The sequence below is a fragment of the Prionailurus bengalensis genome, chromosome B3 (genome assembly GCF_016509475.1).
Source record: "Prionailurus bengalensis isolate Pbe53 chromosome B3, Fcat_Pben_1.1_paternal_pri, whole genome shotgun sequence".
Taxonomy (NCBI): Eukaryota; Metazoa; Chordata; class Mammalia; order Carnivora; family Felidae; genus Prionailurus; species Prionailurus bengalensis.
In genome coordinates, this window is record NC_057355.1 from 8,057,783 (window position 1) to 8,076,785 (window position 19,003).

A 19,003-nucleotide genomic window follows, 5' to 3' on the forward strand; every position below is an offset into this window, starting at 1 on the left:
GATCCACTTGGTTAATGCGGCTATTAAGTGGTTCTCACATGGCTTCCTCAGGCTTCTATTAACTCCCCAGGCGGCAGCGACAGCCTTATTAACTGCAAATGGCTTCTCGTGGCAGTGTTCCATTTCTAATATTAATAATCAGCGTTTAATAAAAACAAAGAGGGGGAAAATACAGGCGGCAAAAGCCGACTGCTTTGCCCCCTCCCCGTTTGTCACCCTGGCAGGAGGCCATGAAAAATGGCAGCCGTAGTAGCAGAGCGGTCAGCCCGGTGACAGTGACACACAGTCACGGGCGCGCTCACGGGTACATGTGCACACACACGCTCACACACGCTCACTGTCCTCCCTCCTTCACTTGGCCCATGTCAGGTTCAGAGCCTACTCTTCCTCCCTGCCATCCCCAGCCTCTAGATCCCCAGCCTGGCCATCTACGGTGACTTCCATGGCCCAGAATGACATCCTTAACTGATGTCTTTCCACGAAGGGGGGAAGGGGAAGGGCTCAGGCTCTGGCTCTGGCTTGCCTTCCTTTCCCCTCTTCCTTCCCCCTCTCCATCAGACCCTTCATCTGCAAGACAAATGGCTCCCGCCTGCCAAGGCTGAGGAGAGTGGAGTTAAAAATGTAGTTAATTAAATTTACTCAAAAAGATCAACTCTCAAGATTAGGAGCTGGGTTTATCGCCACTAAAAATAAACAGGGCTGGGGAGGACAGGATGGAAATTACGGAGCTGGAAGGCGGGTGGGGGCGAAGAGGGACTTGGGGCTTTGGATCCTTGGATGCTGGGCTGATATTTAAAGACCTTTGACGTTGTGAAAGATCTCAGTGAACAGCTGACATCTCCTGGGGACCGAGGGAGGTTTGTGTGATAAGGAACCTTCCCACTTGGAGGGTGAGGGGACTGTTCCCTTTCTGCACTTCCTGGGAGTGCAGACACTGTAGGAAAACAAGCTCTTGGTGCGTGGCGAGGAGCGTGGGTCTTCAGTTCCCTCCTCGACTCCCCACCCAGCAGCCAGCACCCCATTCTCTTCCTCTACTTAAGGGTTATATGAACTATTATCAAAAAGCCTTGTGCGTAGGGTGGAGAGGCAGGCAGCTGTCCCAGGGGAAAGTGTTTTTCGGATCCTCCCTTTCCCAACATGTCCCAGACCCTGAATGATCAGGACACCCTCTCTACTCTTCTCAGGGGCTGGGAAGTCTCCTGACTAGGGTCAACAGGCAAAGGGTATGTGGATGCCTTTAAAGATTCACTCATCCAGTCTTGGTGAGTTGAAATCTGGAGCTGGAGGGAGAGCTCCGGACATACCAACTCACCCGTGAAGCCATGGTCTGGTGGTTCCAGCTGTTTCACGCTTCCGTGACCACGCATAAGCTGCTCTCTTGCTGCAAGACTCCTATTCCTTCTTCAAAACCCTACACACGTGTCATTTCCTCTGACCCTTCTTCACCAACTCCTGAGTCCAAGCTGACCTGTCTGTCCTCTGTTAATTCAGTACTGACTCTTACTATTACAGGTTTTATCTTTTGGCTCCCTACTAAGCCTTGAGCTTGCAAGGGCATGGATCCTATCCACATGCCTTTACATATTCCCAGCACCCCATGTAGTGCTCCTAAATGGAGCTCAGATGCTAGGCTGTGGTTAGAGAAGCCAGGGAGTTGAGATCCTGGGGGGAGAATGTAGGCAGCATCTGTGGAAATCGGCTTATGTTCTGATTTAGCTATGGGTGGGCGTGACACCAAGGAGCCCCCTGGGCGCGTCAAAATGCCAGTGGCTATTGACAAAGGACTTCCTGGCTTGAAAAATGGCTGTCACTCTCTCCTATCCTGAGCTTGACCTTGGAAACAGCCACAGAATAAAATCAGGGCCTTCCAAATTAATACACTCATCAAAATGTCATTCTGCAAAAGCTATTTGCTAACTTTGAGGCTCTCCAAGTTTCCCCTGCTTTGAGCAGGAGGGTCTTCTACAGCCAGATGTAAACACAGAGAAATGCTGGGATTTGGGGCCCTGGCATTGGGGGCTCAGAATCCCTGAGGAGGAGGGCTACCCTTGACCAAAGCTCGGGCTTCCAGGAGTACTGCCATCAAGGCATTTGTCATGCAAATTCCCTTCCAAGGCAGGCAGGAGGAGAAAAAAAAAAGGCAGAAAAATAAACTTTGAGAGAAAGAAGAAAAAAAAGAATAATTTCTGCGGAGAAGAGTGCATATCACATCAAACTTGTTGGTTTTTTTGAGACAGACCTAAGCTCAAAAATCCCTGATCTACCAGGATATTAATGTCGTTACTTTTTAATTTCTTATATTTAGCAGCCAAGGAACCCGGACAGTGTAATAAAGCGGCACTATGGAAACGCCAGAGCGAGGCAAAGAAGGGAGGGACGGGCTTTCTTAATCACAGTCAGCCATACTCTGTCATCCCAGTCACGGCCACACACCAAAGGGCAGTGTCTTCAGCCCCTGCCTGTGTTCTGCAGAAATGGAAAAAAGCGAGAACCAATCTCACCTTCTGCCCCAACTCTGGGCAAGTGCCTTCAGCTTCCTGGGGAGCGTGCCAGACAATCAGGACACAGCGGAACACAGCTTCTCTGAGAAAACTGCCATGCTTTCTAGACCCAGAGGGCTCACAAAATAACTGTCAGAATTTACCCGTCCCGGACCCTGCAGTCCTCAATCGCTGGGTCGGAATCTGGGCCTCGTAGTGACGCTGAAATTAGAGCCTCATCACTTGCCTTCTTGGTTCTAGATACACCTTCCCCACTGTTGGGCAGATGCTCCCTGCAGGTTCCACCTCTGCATCGGGCATTGCTTATTCTCCACATGTGCACGCGCCTGTGTATGTGTGTTGAGCATACCAAGGACCTAATGTGCTTCAGAGAACCCTGAAAGAGGAAATAGCAATCAATATGCCTGTCTAAACAATTAGAAAGAGATGTTTCCGAGTCTCCTAAATCTATCTGGCATGTGTTAGATGCATGCTGTCAGGCTGGCTGCCATTAAATAGCTTCTAAATAATGCAAAGACAATCAGATGTACAAATAAGCAATTCAATTTGGGTGATTGATTATTGAAATAATGCTCATGCACCCAAGGCGTGACATTTCCAATCACATCTCCATTTCATTTCTCAGGCGGTAATGATCTTTCTGCCTCTACTCGCAGAAAGCGATCTCATGGCTGGAGGATTTGGGCACGGGCTCCTCTTGGGTTCTATGGATTGACTGTCCCTCTTGCCGGAATGTTCCTTGTACACATGAAACAGATGTGTCTCCTTTGCTTCCTCTCTGCTCTATAAATGCCACCAACTGCATGCTATATTCTCCCAAACGCATGGAGAGCACTTGTTTAGGAATCTTTGAAGGTCAAGGTCTTACAGATGACCTTCGTATGGCTTGGCTCTTCCACTCGCTGTCCATCCGAGCCCCTCAATGTTCACAGATTTCCAAAAGGGCATATATGTAGTATGAGAGTCTCCATAGAATTATCTCTGTATCTTAGATGACAAGATCTCATTGTCTGTGATGAACGTAGAGACCCTAGTTTCAGCTGCGTAAACCTCCAGACCTGACCCCCGACTTTCAACATTGGTGTCAATGGCCGAAGATACTTCTCTCACGAACGCCCATCTTGTATAGTCAGTACCTTTTGGAAGGTTGTTTGGTGAGACCTCCTTGCTGATTTGAGAGGGATATTCATAGAAGCTAGCTCATGACACGGCATGGCTCGCCGGCCCACAGGATCTGATGTTTGCGTTTGGCAAGTACCCACTGGCACGGCCAGGTAATCCAAACAGTTCAAACCCTGGTTTCCATGTCTGAAGAAAGGAAACAGAATTTTATAGCATGCCAGCCTTTAAGGAGAACTGTTCACCTGGCAAAGGGACATTTGTCTAGGTTAGCACCTCACTACTCAACAACTAGCTCTTGAGCCAGTGGCATTGGCTGTATCTGGGAGATTGTTTGGGGCTGCTCCCCAGACTTGCTAAATCTGAATTTAACAAGGTCATCAGGTGACTCATAGGCACATTAAACTCTGAGAGGTGCTGCTCGAAGACCTAAGAGGAGTGTGGTAGAAAAAGCTGGGCCCTCGGTTTACTACATTCTAGCTGGTAATCTAGAGTAGGTTATCTGTCTTCTCGAAATGTCACTACCTTGGGGGAGGGGAAAAAATTAGAGAGGGAGGGAGGCAAACCATAAGAGACTCGTAAAAACTGAGAATGAACTGAGGGTGGATGAGGGGTGGGAGGGAGGGGAAAGTGGGTGATGGGCATGGAGGAGGGCACCTGTGGGGATGAGCACTGGGTGTTGGATGAAAACCAATTTGACAATAAATTTCATATTAAAAAAAAAAAAAGAAACGTCACTACCTTGACCTGTAAAAGTTAACAGTAAAGATGAAACCTATCCTTTAAGGTGACTGTGAAGCCTAATGAATTAATGCAAGAGATATTGTCAGAGCCTCGACCATCTTGGGCTCTCCAGGAGAGGGGGATTTTTTTTTTTTTTAATCAGGTCTCTAACTTGTAAAAAAAAAGTTGCTATTATCTACTGACCTACAGTTCTTTACAGGTATGGGATAGGTTAACATCAAACGCTAAAAATATTCAGTAGACAAGGTGCTAAGTAAATCTTTTTTTTTATTAAATTTTTTTTGTATTTATTTATTTTTGAGAGACAGAGCACTAGTGGGGGAGGGGCAGAGAGAGAAGGAGACACAGAATCCGAAGCAGGCTCAAGGCTCCGAGCTGTCAGCACAGAGCCCGATGTGGGGCTCGAACCCACAAACCATGAGATCGTGACCTGAGCTGAAGTCGGACGCTCAACTAACTGAGCCACCCAGGCGCCCTGGTGCTAAGTAAATCTTAATCATCCTCCTTCCCCTCTCTGGATGTGAAATGCCACGTGTTAGCTTAGTAACTAGTAGTTCAGAAATGTACCGTGTGGCGGAATCTCTTGAACGTGTCCATCCTTTGGCTCTGTGGTGGGTTTTCTAATGTGCGGGCTGACCCCGGTGCTTTTTGCCAAGCAGGTGAAAGCCGCAGGAGAGTTCACACCGCAAGACTCTCTCCAAGTGGTGCACCCAAGGCATGCTTCGGCCGGAAGCAGACAAAGCGGTCCCCATTCCTAGGCATGCTACCAGTTCAGAGTGTGCCTCTCCATCTCCCCAGACCTGGCTGTCACTGCCCCTGGTGAAATGCTGCCAAGGTTTTTTATGTGCCCGACTCAAACTCAGCTCAGGCGCCACTTCCTCCAGGAAGCCTCCCCTGACCTATTTCCCAAACGCAGCTCAGTGCTCCTGCTTTCTACTCTCAGAGCACCCGTGGTTGCTTTTGCTTAGCCGCAAGCGAAGCCGTTTTGGCTGGCTTCTCCACTGTGCCGAGAGGCCCCAATGACCAACATCATGCTCGTGCGTGCCTCCCGCAGGGTGCCTGAACAGTCTAGCCAGAGAAGGCAACCGTGGGTCTGCCCCATACCCTCGTCTCCAGCCCATCAACTGTCCCTGGTGGTGTCAGAATTCTAGGTGTTTTGAGCAGTTTACTTCTGCAGCTGCATTAGGAATGAATTACGTATTAAGGAGGAACGGTGCCTCAGTGCAGAGAATGTGATGCCCACTTTGCCCTTCCCAGGGCCCCTTCCCAAAACATCCCACCTCTTGCTCTCTGCGCCTGCCACTAGCCTTGTACAAATTCAGAAAATGAATTCTCCAAGTCTTTCACTGTCCCACCTCTTCTCCTTCTAGCACAGCCTGGTTTCCTCAGACTCTTCACTTCCAATCAGTGCCCCCTCTCCTCTCCTCCCTCTCCATATCTTGTCTCCCAAAACGCTTCAAACAGAAGCAAAAATAAATTGCACGACCTACGTTCCTAGTGTGAGTTGGGTAAATAAGCGTAATGTCTTCAGCCAAAGGAAATCATCTCTAACTGGGAATATCTGGTTTCAGTAGGCTCTTCGATAGAATAGAAGATGAACGGTGTCCTCTCAAGTTATTCATCACCATGGCCCTGCTGAAGGCATACTATTGTAAACAAGGTACTTATTATTCTTGCCCTCATGGAACTTACATTCCGGTGGGGGTAACAGGAAAATAAGCGTACTAATAACAGTACACCTGATATTTACACTGGGAAAACTTTCTGAAGGAAATAGATGGGGTGATGCGATAGTAACTTGGCGAGGCCTCTCTGACACGGTGGCATCTGAGATGAATCTAAAAGGATGATGATAGTAAGCCAGATATCAGAAAAGCACTCCAGGCAGAGGGCAAAGCAGGTTCAAAGCAAAAGGTTGTAGCACCTGAAAGGAACAGACAGGAGGTCGACCCGATCAAAGCAAGAACAGAGAAGATTTGTGTAAGATGAATGAAGTTGGAGCAGTGGGTCCAGATTATTTTGGACCTTGGAAGCCACAGTCGAGCTTATGTTATTTTGAGAGTAGCGGGAACCCCGTAAGCGAGTGACGCGATGTGGTCTGCATTTGTAAAAGGTCACGGGAGGCCATATGGAGAGTGGGTGGCGGTGGGGTCTACAAGGCGGGTGTGAAGCCTGAGGATCTTCAGTAGCTTGAGCGTGATAGAATTAAAGCAGATTTGAGTAATGTGTTTGTGAGCCCGCCCTGATCAAGACTATGGCTGCCTTTGAGCACCTGCACAGAGGATCAGTGTTTTGACCTTTGTCTGCAGACCCCACCCCCACCCCCCCACCCCCCCAACCCCCCACCCCCGGACAGTGGAATTATTTCACAAAGCCCTGGAATGTCTAGGAGCACCAATCATTACAGACAGAATAAATAACACGTCTCACCCTTATGTTATTTATAATTTATTTTTTCTTAATTCAAACAGAATTGTGATTAATAAAACATACCTCTTCTTTTAAAAGCGTTGTTGAATGCAAAGGAACTTTCTGTCTTTAAGTGTATAGTCACATCAGTGAAATCTTCTAACTGGTATGGAAAACACTTCATGAGCTCAAAATATATCCTGCCGAGTGGGTCAACTTCCAGAATTCATCCTTGACTCAAAGAACCTCACCACACCGTCTCTGCCTCTGGGTACCCTAGAGGCTCGTATTTCCTACCCGCACTTGTGGCTAGCTAGGTGGGGACCAAGGGGAAAGTGAGCCGATGCTATGTGTGACTTCCCTTATGAACTATATGAACAGGGATGTGTCCTTACGTGGTCCCTGTCCCCATGGCTGTAAAGAACTCCAAATCATGGAGCTGCGGACTGGAAGTTGCTGGGATCGGGGGTCCGTGAGTCAACGTCGGAGGAGAGCCTGACCTGATCCGCACAGGACTGGGAAACAAAGAAGGAAACCTTTTGTTGCCGAGATGTTGACCTTTGTTTGTTGCCGCCATCTAGTTAGCCGAGGCTGACTGACACAGTCCTTCGGATATCCCATACCTGTGACCAAACAGGCACATACACCCGGATGACCATTGCTGCAGCCTTGTGATGAGCAAGAGAATGCAGACTCCCTAAATGTCCGTCCATGGGAGGCACTTCTTACAGTGGAATAGCATCCTGCCGTTATGAGGCAGCTCCATAAACGATACTGTCAGGTGAAAAGTGCAGGGTTCGGTAGACAGGTATAGTGTTTGGCCATTTGTACGTAAGAAAGAATATCCCGATGTAGCAGCAGCTAACATATATTCGGTTCGGGTGCCATTCGGTATCCTCAAGCTTTGCGATTATTAACTTATTTAATCCTCGCAATGGCCCTCTCCCAGGCCACGCACGGTGTCCTTCTCTCTGGGCTCCTACCCCTTGCTCCATCCCTGAGACACAGAGACAGGAACACTGTGCCACTGTCTGAGCATTCACTCCTTGTTTGAAGAGAAGTTTGCTCTCAAATAGATTTTTGCCTTTTGCAATTATGTCATTAAAAGTGTTCTGAACTTCAGACTTGAAATGAACTCCAGAAAGGGTTTGCCCTTTCAGCTTTCTGGCTTCACATAATTTATGGTTTTGAATCTTACCGAAAACTGCAAAAGGGATTCAGAAAAGGCAGACATGTACGGCCGCACATCCCTCTGCCCCCTCCCAACAGTTCTCATAAAATTCCCCACGCCCACCCCTGCCCACAGTGGAGGGACCAGCATCTTCAGGATGAGAGGGTTTTATCTGGGTCACAGAAAGAACAGAGGCAGGTGGAATTTGTCACGCAATCCACCTCCCTCCCCGACCTTTCCTTTGGTTTAGCTGTTAGCAGCTATAATGTTCCCGTCCCGCATCCGCCTCTCATGGGCACCTCCTTCCCCGTCCTTCCCTCCTCTTCCCCCATCTCTCTCCCCTCCTCTTTCTCTTATCTATCCCTGCCTCCTCTGACTCACCTGGCCTTGAAGTGTCACTTAGCTTTTAAGGGATTAAATAGGACCAGGGGAGGGGGATGTTTGAAGTTAAATTACCTACTTTCCATTCCAAGCTCGGCCACTTTTCAAACTTGTATTTCTGGGCGACTCACCTTAACTTCTGCGGCCCCGTTCTGCACATCTGTGAACTAAGGTAATGGTTGTATCTATCTGCTAGGTCGTAGCTTGGATTAAAGGACGTCCTGAACGTGAAGAGTGTGTAAACACTTCATAAATATTGGCTTTATCATTTGGGGAGGCAAGATGGTGTCCGTGTTCTCTGGCAGCAGGCTGTCGAGTTTGAATCTCCACACTGCCATTTAATAGTTGGGCCATTTTCAAAGTCACTTCTGCTCTCTAAGGTCAGTTTCCTTATCAGTGCGATGGGGACAACGATGCCATTTATCTGTAGGATCGCCGTGGGGAGAAAATGAGATGAAGCGTGTAAGGTACTTAGTACAGGGACGGGCACATTGGAGACCTGCAGGAAATGCGGGCTTTTGGTGTGGAAATGTGAACAAGCAGAGGGAAACAAACAAACCGTTTTCCCGAATCCCCTGAAAATCATTGCATCTAATTCTTTAAGAGAAGAGGTGGCCTCACCCCAGATTCTTGGCTGCAAGTCGAATACCGGGCTGAATTCATTGGCCTTTGGCTGCACTGCCCACCACAGAAGGCTGCCCACCCCGGACCCACGCCAGTTTTCAGGGTCAGGAGGATGTTTGCGTTTTCATCTGGCAAACTCCATCTCTCTCCTGACTTCTGGTGGACGAACTCCTCCAAATTTCTCTCCTTCTGTGGCCTCTCCTCCCTCTCCCCTGGACTCCAGTTCTAGATAAGGAGGGCATTGACTGAGGGTGTGTGTGTGGGGGGGGGGGGCTGGTTGGAGCAGGTGTAGCCAGAAGGGAAGACCCAAGCCTCTGAGCATCTCTCAGCCGGGGACAAGCTCTGTGGGGATTGTGGCTTCTGACCCACCATGCTCAAAACCTAGTGTTTCCCCTTCCGGCTGTGAACTCAGTTAGCATCTCTCTGCCAGGTTTGGTTTTCTCAACTGTGGAACTGGAAAATAGCAGTGCATTTCTTCGAAGAGTTGGCATTGAGAACGAATGTCTGTGGAGTAGCTGGCTCAGCAATTGGTAGACGGGTTATTACTGGGGTGACCTTGAGTGACCCACACAAAGTCCAGGTGGGTGGGTCCAGAAAGAAGTAGCCATCATTTCAAGATCTGAGGCTTCCGGTGCAATTTTTCCCTCTGAAATCATTCCTGGAGTGTGGCCCTCTAGACACAGCATGGATGGTCCGGGGTAGGCTCCTGGCAGGAAGAAGCCCAGGAGTGAGGGGAGAGGCAGGAAGGAGCTATACTGGGAGCTATGCTCCAGCTCTCTGCAGCTCTCTGGACTCAACGGGCCTTCCTTCTCTGGGTGCTATTCAAGCGAGGAGCCAGAAGTCATTCTTGCCACCACCCCCTGGACTTGATCTTGGCCAGCTGCCTGCCTTCCCAAGCCAACGAACAAGCCTTTGTTGTTCATTTTGTAAAACAATTTAACCTGTGGGAGTGTCACATTTCTGCAGCAGGGACAGACTCGGAAGCTCTGCCTGGCATTGCCCTGCAGCCCCTGGTTCCAGAAAGGTCCCGAAACTCTATTGCCTTGCATGCTCTGAGATCTATCCTTACTTTTTGTTTCAGAAGGCTTCGGAATTCTCTCATTTTCTGAGTGTCCCTTGGAGCAGGAGAGAGAATCACGGACTATTAGAGCAAAAAGGAAACTCAACAATCATCTATAGAAATGAAAAACCTGAAGCCCGTGACAAATCTGACCCACCACCATATTTTGTGTGTATGTGTGTGTGTGCGTGTGTGTTTGCGTGTGAATGAGTAACATGCCAACACATAAAGCCTGGCGTTGTCCACTTTTGTTGCAAAGTCATACATCTGGCAGTGCTGGCTTGCATTTCACCATGGCTGCAAACAGATGGACAGGACAGTGGCTGCCCCTTTGCGCTGACCTGAGTTTCTGTCCACGCAGTCCCCACCCCTCCCCATGAAATCACACTTACCCCTTTGGTTCATTTCCATATCTGCATGGCCCCAACTGGCATTTGAGCTCACGACTTCTAACCTAGTTTGACTCCTCATTGTATAAATGGGAATTCTGAGGGTTGACCGTGAGAGGTGACTCTGCCAAGGTCATCAGAGCATAAGTGCCAGGAGTGGGATGTGAGCCCAGCCTTTTTGAGGTCAGGCTCTCTTCATAGAAGCCCAGCCTGTTGAGGACCCGGAGAGGCCATTCGTACCCGTGGCCCTTGGTATCAGTGCCTTCTGGATGACCTCGTGAGGTTTTGGGTCCCCCTCTCTGGTCTTCACCCCTTGGGGGTCATTGCTTTAGGTTGGAGTAGTTGTTGGTGGCGGGGCTCCTGAGTTTCACTCGGGCCTTTCTCCAGATGGCCAGAATCAGAGAAACAAGTCCAGAGGTGACTCTTGCTTCCTTTTGCATGTTTCACTTCTGTACTTTATTACCTCTCCTCTTGTCCTTTTCTGTTAACCCCGTTTAGACGAGGCTGGGAAAATGTTCTCGCTTTCTCCTGCAAACTGTGGTCAGGAGAGAATTATCGTGCCCGGCAGCCCAGAACTGTCTCACCGCCTCTCACGCCCGGGTACTGATGGGGCGTCAGGTTGCAGAGGGGACATGATGTGGGCCCTGCAGAGCCAAGATTTTGACTAAACCCTGGCTTCGCTTCTCCAGCACTCAGTCCCCGGGGTTGTATCAGATGATGCCACGGATGACCAGAGCTGACTCGAAACAGGCACAAGGAGGCTGGCAGGCGGCCCCAGCAGTGACCTCAGCGTCCCTCCTCAGGGGCCCCAACGTTCTTCAGGGCCTGTGACGACAGGTGGGGAATGAGGGGGGCGAGATCTCAGCGCCTGGCAGGTCTCGTGCATTCTGTGGGTGCCCGGAGGCCCTGGGGGCTGGGTCTGCATTTCTGTTCTCTCCAGTCAGCCGCAAATCCCCGTCTCTGAAAATGAAATTAGAAGGAACGGCTGGCAGATAATACCTATGGTAGATCCCGATGTAAAATGCCTCCCTGGCCCTCTGATTAGGCCGCTCCTAGGACAAGCAATGAGGACTACACAGTAATCTTATTATATGGGGTCTGCCAAGGGCAAAGCAGGGGTCACATATTTGTGCCTCGTAACCCCATCCCCCACTTCTCTTCCCTAAGCCACCAACCCCTCCAGGGCACCTGCTCGCTATCCTCTGGGAGGGAGGCACGGTCACGCTGGGGGATTCTTGCAGGCCAGAGGACTTTCTGGTTTCTTCCCTGCCTCAGGATGGCTCACCTGTTGTCCCCAGCCTCAGAGACGTGCCCCACAGTTTGAAACTGCTGCTGAAGTTTGGGTCCCACTGTTTATCAAAAGAGAAAGCTGTACACGGAAGATTAAGTGCATGGAAGCCAAACATTCCCAGCGTCTGGCCCGTCCAGCTCTCCCAGTAGCAGAGGGCTTAGTTCTCTCTTCCTGGGACAACGTGACAAAGCAAAGGATCCTTGATGAGCTTCCGTCCAAAGACGTAGCATTGAGAGGAATGAATGTGGCCATACAGTGGGCGACGAGGTCTTGCCCCCTAACTTCTGATTCAGCTGTCTGCGTAAGGAGAAACTAAGTATTAGGACATTTTTTAAAATTTATTTTTTTAACAATTATTTTTGAGAGAGAGGGTGGGGGACATGAGCGGGGAAGGGGCAGAGAGAGAGGGAGACACAGAATCCATAGCAGGATCCAGGCTCCGAGCTGCCAGCACAGAGCCCGACGCGGGGCTCAAACCCATCAACCATGAGCTCATGACCCGAGCCGAAGTCGGACGCTTAATCTACTGAGCCACCCAGGCGCCCCAAGCAACGAAGTATTTGGAAACCATGCTTGGCCACCAGCTAGTTTCTTCCTTCTTGCTGTCAATAAAATTTAACCCCATCTCCTTTACCTATGGAGCATAACTCTGGGGAAATGTCTGTGTGTGGTGTGGGAAGCATGTGGGGGTAAATTTGGCTAACTGTCAGGGTAAATTACCTAACGATTGGAAAATACACAGATTTTGGCTAGTGAAAAGTAACAAGATACCGTATTTACATCGATTTTTATGTACAAAACCCAGGGCAGTTTATACTATTGCACTCTGATCGGTTTTCTGTACCCATGGATGGGGAGAAGTAGACAATTTAAGAGAACGATAAAACCATTGTTTGGAGTTTCATTTATATTTCATTGATATGTGACACCAGAACACGGATTGATGCTTACATTACACAAAGTAACGTTTCATGTGCCCTCGTCACACAGTGCCACCTCTGGCTGTGGCGCAGTGACTTGGACGTAGCAGGAGCACTCTCAGGACTCGCTAAGTGAACGACTGTCATCCCGTTAGTCACGTGCCCACAGACGCACCGAGGCTCTCCTCTGTGCTGAAGTCCTTTGAAGCACTAAAAATCATGTGGACAAGGAAGGATCATTATTTCCCTAGGCTCTAAACCAAGAGTCAGCAAACTTCTTCCGTAAAGCCTCGGAGAGTAAATACTTTTGGCTTCGCAGGACAGAAGGTCTCTTCTGCCAATCCCCGTCTCTGTTGTTGATGCACGAAAGCAGCCACACACACCAGGGAAACAAACGGGTGTGGCTGCGTTCCAATCACACTTCACTTACACAAACAGGTGGAAAAGGACCTGGCCCTGGGGCCAGAGTTTGCCAACCTGTGATCTAAGGCTTTGATAAGTGCTATCAAGGGCTGTGTTGAAAAACAAAGCTGGCGCTTTGGCAAAGTTTGGTCACGGATTGAAAGCCTGACCAAGCATGTTACCATGAAAACAAGCATAAAGCTGGTTGTCAGGGAAACTGGATTCTTTTCCTGGTTCGTTCACTTGGAGCGAGACCCTAAGAAAGCCTCACTTATATCAGCCTCAGTTTCCTCATGAATAACGTGAGGGTTTCTTCTATTTACATCAGAAGAACTTCAAAACCTTTTGCAGAATGTATAGGATTTACTTCCACACGCTCACCGCTTTTTTAAACTTGGGTGAACTTTTATGAGCTCAGGATCGGTCTCGTGGGAACAATCAGTGTGTTGTGCAGAAGAAAAAGCCGAATCGTGTCTGCATTTTGTTTCCGGACAGAAAAAAAAAAAATAACCATTTTTATCTATAAAGTTTGTTCATGGTGCTCTTTTATTTCTGGATATTAAATACCTGTATCACAACTTTTTTAGGGACCTGATATCTCAAACACTGTCCCTATAGCTGAGGACTTTCTCATTGCCTGCACTTTGATAGAGGGCAGTGCTTAATCCCCAGTAGCTAGGATTTTGGCATGCGCACCACGATCAGAGAATTGGACAGTCTCCCCTCTGCTCTATGAATCTTGGGAAATGAGGTAAAGACGTAAGGCCATTAGTAAGGCTCCAGTGGGGATTCGGTGGGAATCTATTAAGGACAGAGCCGGCAGCGGATTCTAACCAGACTCTTCCTTTGCCAGACTGTGGCTCTGATTCTTGAGCCCAGCCCCTCTTGATTTCATTCATTCATTCATTCCCTCATTTATTTTATCAACATTTATCTAGCACCTACTATGCGTTCAGCATGACAGACGGCAGTGTCCCAAGTGAGCAACACAGAAGGAACTTACCACCGACGGGGAGAACAGACACACACTTGTACAACTGATTATTTAATTGCAACTCCTTATAAGGACCACCATGGAGAAGTTGAGGGTATTCCTATCAGGACTAGCAGGGAGAAATTCCCTGATCTGTGAGGAAGGGCAAGAAAATCCTTGCCAAGGAATAAACATTTGAGGTTTGAGCTGAAGGATGAATGGGTATAAACTTTTGAAAGAGGGCCGGAAGCAGAGGGGACAGAATGTGGAAAGACCCTGAGCAGGCAGGATCTCGTGCACTTAGGAACTGAAGGGAAACCAGGGGCTCTGGAGCTGTGTGAGTCTGAAGGTCCTGGTGGCAGACTGAGTTGGAGAGGCATTTGGGTCCTGTTGGCCAAGGTAAAGCCTGGGGCTGTTCTTTCCCAAGAGCAACTATAAACCACGGAGGGGCTTTAATTGGGTGAGTGAAATGACTGGATTTCCATTTCTCAAGTCTTGCTCTGGCTGCTGTGCAAAGAATGAATGAGAGGGGTAAGTGGGCTAAGAAAAGGACAGTTCAGAGGTTATTCAGTGTCCCCAGCAGTACTGAGAGTAGGGTGGTGATGGGACACGAGTGAAATGATTCAGGAGAAATATGAGAGGTAAACAAGATAGAACTCCACGACCAGTTGGTGGTGAGTTTCTGTTATGAACACGGGGTAGTTGGAGGCCATCTTGATTGGTACAGGAATTTCTGCAAAAAGAAGGAATGGGGTAAGGTGGAGGAGTTTTGTTTCAGTCATATTGAGTTTTGTTACTACCTGTTGGCCCCTCTGAATCTTTAATCTTCTAGCTTGGCTGAATCAACTGAGATAGTATTATTACTGTTGCCTTTGGTTCCTACTTGGGGATACAGGATGGACTTCATGCAAGGATACTGGGTTCCTCTCTCTCCTCCATGTATTAGTTTCTTCACTCCTGAGTTTCCTGGTGTGAGCCCTATGGTCATTTATCCCCATGGGAGGCTCAGGACAAGCTATTCTCCTTTTCTCCTTGCCTATTCATCCTTTTGCACCTCCCCAGTGAATATCGGTATCTCCTGATAAGCAATCCAACTGTGACTCGCTCTTGACTCCTCTGGTTTTTTTCTAGGAGTGCAACTAGTCCTGACCTTCCAAAATCTTCTCAATGGGCCATTACACCTGAGCCTATTGGGACTCTTGGCCTTACTCATTTGGATAGCTGGCCCCCAGGCTATGATCAATATGTACGTAAACACTCTCAAAAATTCACTTTCTTATCAACCCATCTTTCTGGGTTTTTTTTTTTTCTCTTCTTATTCTTTGGGGCCAAGGTCCTGGTCAGTCATCCCAATGTGTACAGCACCTCACCTGAAAACAGAAACATATTATGAAACTACAATCATGGGGTTATTGTCAAGACTGTATGGGGACCTGTTTTCTGGATGACCTGTGAGCACCATTTCTCTGTCCTTTCTCTTTTCCTCATTATCTGTGAATAATTGGGGCTGGCTGTCATGATCGACTCCATGATAATGATTGCCAAGTCCTTAGAAAATGTCAAACACTAGATATAATAATAAATTACATAGAGGGAAACTCTAAGGGTAGGTGTTAGCTCTTTACAAAAAACTTGTGAAAATCTTTACAAAAAACTTTAGAAAAATCCGGTAAATGGTGCAGATGAAGATCTGAGTCCTTTCTTCCACACCTTGAGGCACCCAAACATCATATTCTTTCCTTGCACCAGGCTTTCCATTTTTCCCTCTACTGGGACCAGCACTACGTTAAAAAAAAAAAAAATAGAGCATGGTTGCATCTGAAGGACACATAAGGAAAAAATGCCCCACAGGCAGAAGAGGGATGGAATGAGCAAGTACATTAAAATATTACTGAAAGTCCGGAGGAACAAGGCAAAATCCCATCAGCTCAGCAGTCCTGGATTATTTCACCACATGACACTAAAAATGAACAACTTACTAACCAATTACTTTCTTCTTTTTTTTTTTTTTCTTTCCACATGACTCTTAGTTAGAATGGGAACATCTGGAGTTTGGAATCAATTGTCCAGAACTAGCTGCTGTGCTAATTAATATTCACACAAATAGCTTTTCTGCCAAGGTGTCCCTGCTTCAATCTCTGTTCCCTGCAGGCGCCAGTGCTTCCCTACGAACGGTGTCCATCTGAGGAACATTCTGGTTGGCTTGTACAAGGAAGAGGGGGAGCAGAGGGGGGTGATAGAGAGGCTTGCAATATGGCGGCGTGTCTGAAACGAGGAACAGCCCATTGGATGAAGTGCTGAGAAACAACTCAGGAGAAGGAAAAACTCCTGCTGCTCGAACAGGGAGATGTAATGAAATGCAGGATTGCCTCCCCAGTCTCCCTAGAGTAGAAGAAGGTGAGTCTCAGAATGAGTTCATGTTTCCATCTTGCTGGATGGTGGCAGCATTAAGAAACTTTCTTTCACATAGGGGCGCCTGGGTGGCTCAGTCAGTTAAGTCTCTGACTTCGGTTCAGGTCATGATCTCGCGGTTTGTGGGTTCGTACCCCACGTCGGGCTCTGTGCTGACAGCTCAGAGCCTGGAGCCTGCTTCAGATTCTGTGTCTCCCTCTCTTTCTGCCCCTTTCCCACTCATACTCTGTCTCTCTGTCTCTCTCTCTGTCTCTCAAAAATAAATAAAACATTAAATTTCTTTCTTTTTTTTTTTTAAGAAACTTCTTTCAGTGTAGACTATTCTGGCCTCATTACAATTTCTCTTTTCCACAATGAACTGGTAGAAATTCTAGAATTTCCTGGGAAGGTCCCTACCTGCAAGAGTCTATCCGATTCTGAATCTACCTCCGTGGGCTCTCATGACGGCTTGCTTGTTTCTTTTTCACTTTTACTCCACAGCACGGGACTTGACAAGATATTAATGTAGATATTAACAATCCCACTGGCCACTTCATCCAAGCCGCTGGCTTGTTGGTAATTCACTTTGCAGACCTGCACTGGCCAATATGGTAGCCAACTGAAATGCGGTTGGTCCAAACTGAGATGTGCTATAAAAATGTAAAATGTACACCAGACTTCATGTTTCTCTTTATCTTTTTAATGTGACTACTAGAAAATTTTAAATCATATATGTGGCTTACATTTGTGGCTCGCACTATTTCTATTCAATAACAGTGATCTAGAGTCCTGAATCAGAACAGATGGAATTCTCCTCAGCTCCCTCTAATAAAATAGCTACTATTTCCTGATAATCTACGACGAAACACTGACCAGGGGCCTGCCCCTATTTTAGGCATTTGCACATTATCTTTAGTACTCACGGCAGTCTTATTATCTAGGGATTACCAGCCCCATTTTACAGATGGAGACCTTGGGCTAAGAGAGGACATGTGACTGGTTGGACCCATGTGGTTCAAGTCAACGTCATCGACTGCACCAACAGTGTGCTCTACATTGTGTCACACACTGGGGACAAGTTTGAGGAGTTATCATCCATGACCAACTTGACTGAAACCTAGGTCCCTCTTAAACCATCTTTACCCTTATAGTTTTTCAATGTACAGAAGGTAGAGATTTCTACTTGCTTTCATCATTTCATGTTCAGCTTCTCTTTTTCACGGGACTGGTTATGAGGACAAGGCGATGGATATAGAATCAGAGCCCTGGTCTGAATATGACTCATTGGAGCTCACTGTCCTTGCAAAGCTTTTACAGCACAAATGGTATTCTTAGTGGTCTACAAGTGTGATAAGCTGAAGCGTCCAGCCCTGGGTTTGATATTTGTATGTCAGCACCAGGATGATTCATAAGGGGCCAGGACGTGATGAACTCTATGCAGTCTTAGGGCAAAAGGTGCATCTGGGGGGTCTGGGCAGAAGAGCAATGAGGCATAAGAACATGAAGACACTGTGAAAAGGGGGTATAGTTAATGGCAGGATCTGAGACTGGACTGTCAGAGTGGTTGGAGGTCCAGGCTCTGACTGACAAACGGGCTTATAATCCAAGGCCCAGCAATGTGTGAGGGCCTCTGAACATACAGGAAGGAAACAACAGAAGTCAGTATAAGGGACCATACAGAGAATGGGATCTGGAAACCGAGATCAGAGATACTCAGAAAAAAGCAAATGTGTCCATGTGTAACATGCCCTGGTTATGAGCTTTGCATCTTAGGCAAAACTGCCCTGGTGTTGAGCCCCAATCTTGGAGTAGGCAGATGCCAAAAATAGTGGCTTTATACTTAGTTGTAGAGAGATTAATGTTAAATTACTTATTTTATTCTTATATGAACTTTAAGAGGCAGGTACAACTTTTATCATCTTCCCCATCTTACAGATGAGGAAACTGAGGCACAAAAATAACACACCATTGATGAGAGGTAGAGCTGGGGTTCATTTCTAGATAGTGTACTAAGTTATCTATTGCTGCATTACAAATTACCAACATTTAGCACTTAAAACAACACAGACTTATTATCTCACGGTGTCGTGAGTCACAGTTGTGGACAAAGCATGGCAGAGCATAGCTGTTCAAGGGCTCGCAGGGCTGCAGTCGAGATACTGGCTGGGTGGGGCGCTGGGTGGCTCAGTCGGTTAAGCATCTGACTCCTGATTTTGGCTCAGGTTATGATCTCATAAGTGTGGGATCAAGCCCCGTGTCAAGCTTCACACTGAATGTGGAGCCTGCTTGGGGTTCATGCTCTCCCTCTCTCTCTGCCCCTTCCCCCCACACCCCCCACTCTCTCTAAATATAAATAAATAAACACTAAAAATTTTAAAAAAAGATGTTGGCTGGGCTACATTCTCATCTGGAGGTTTAGCTGGGGAAAAATCCATTTCTAAGTTCATTACGGTCACTGTAGAATTCATTTCCTTGTGTCTATTATGACTGAGGTCTTTGTTTTCTTCCTGGCTGTTGGCCAGTGACCACTCTCAGATCCTAAAGAGACCTCCCTCAGGCCATTTCCCCAGGGTGCCCTCCATAGTCTCTCTCGGAGCCTGGTAGCTTCTTCTTCAAGACCAGCAGGCG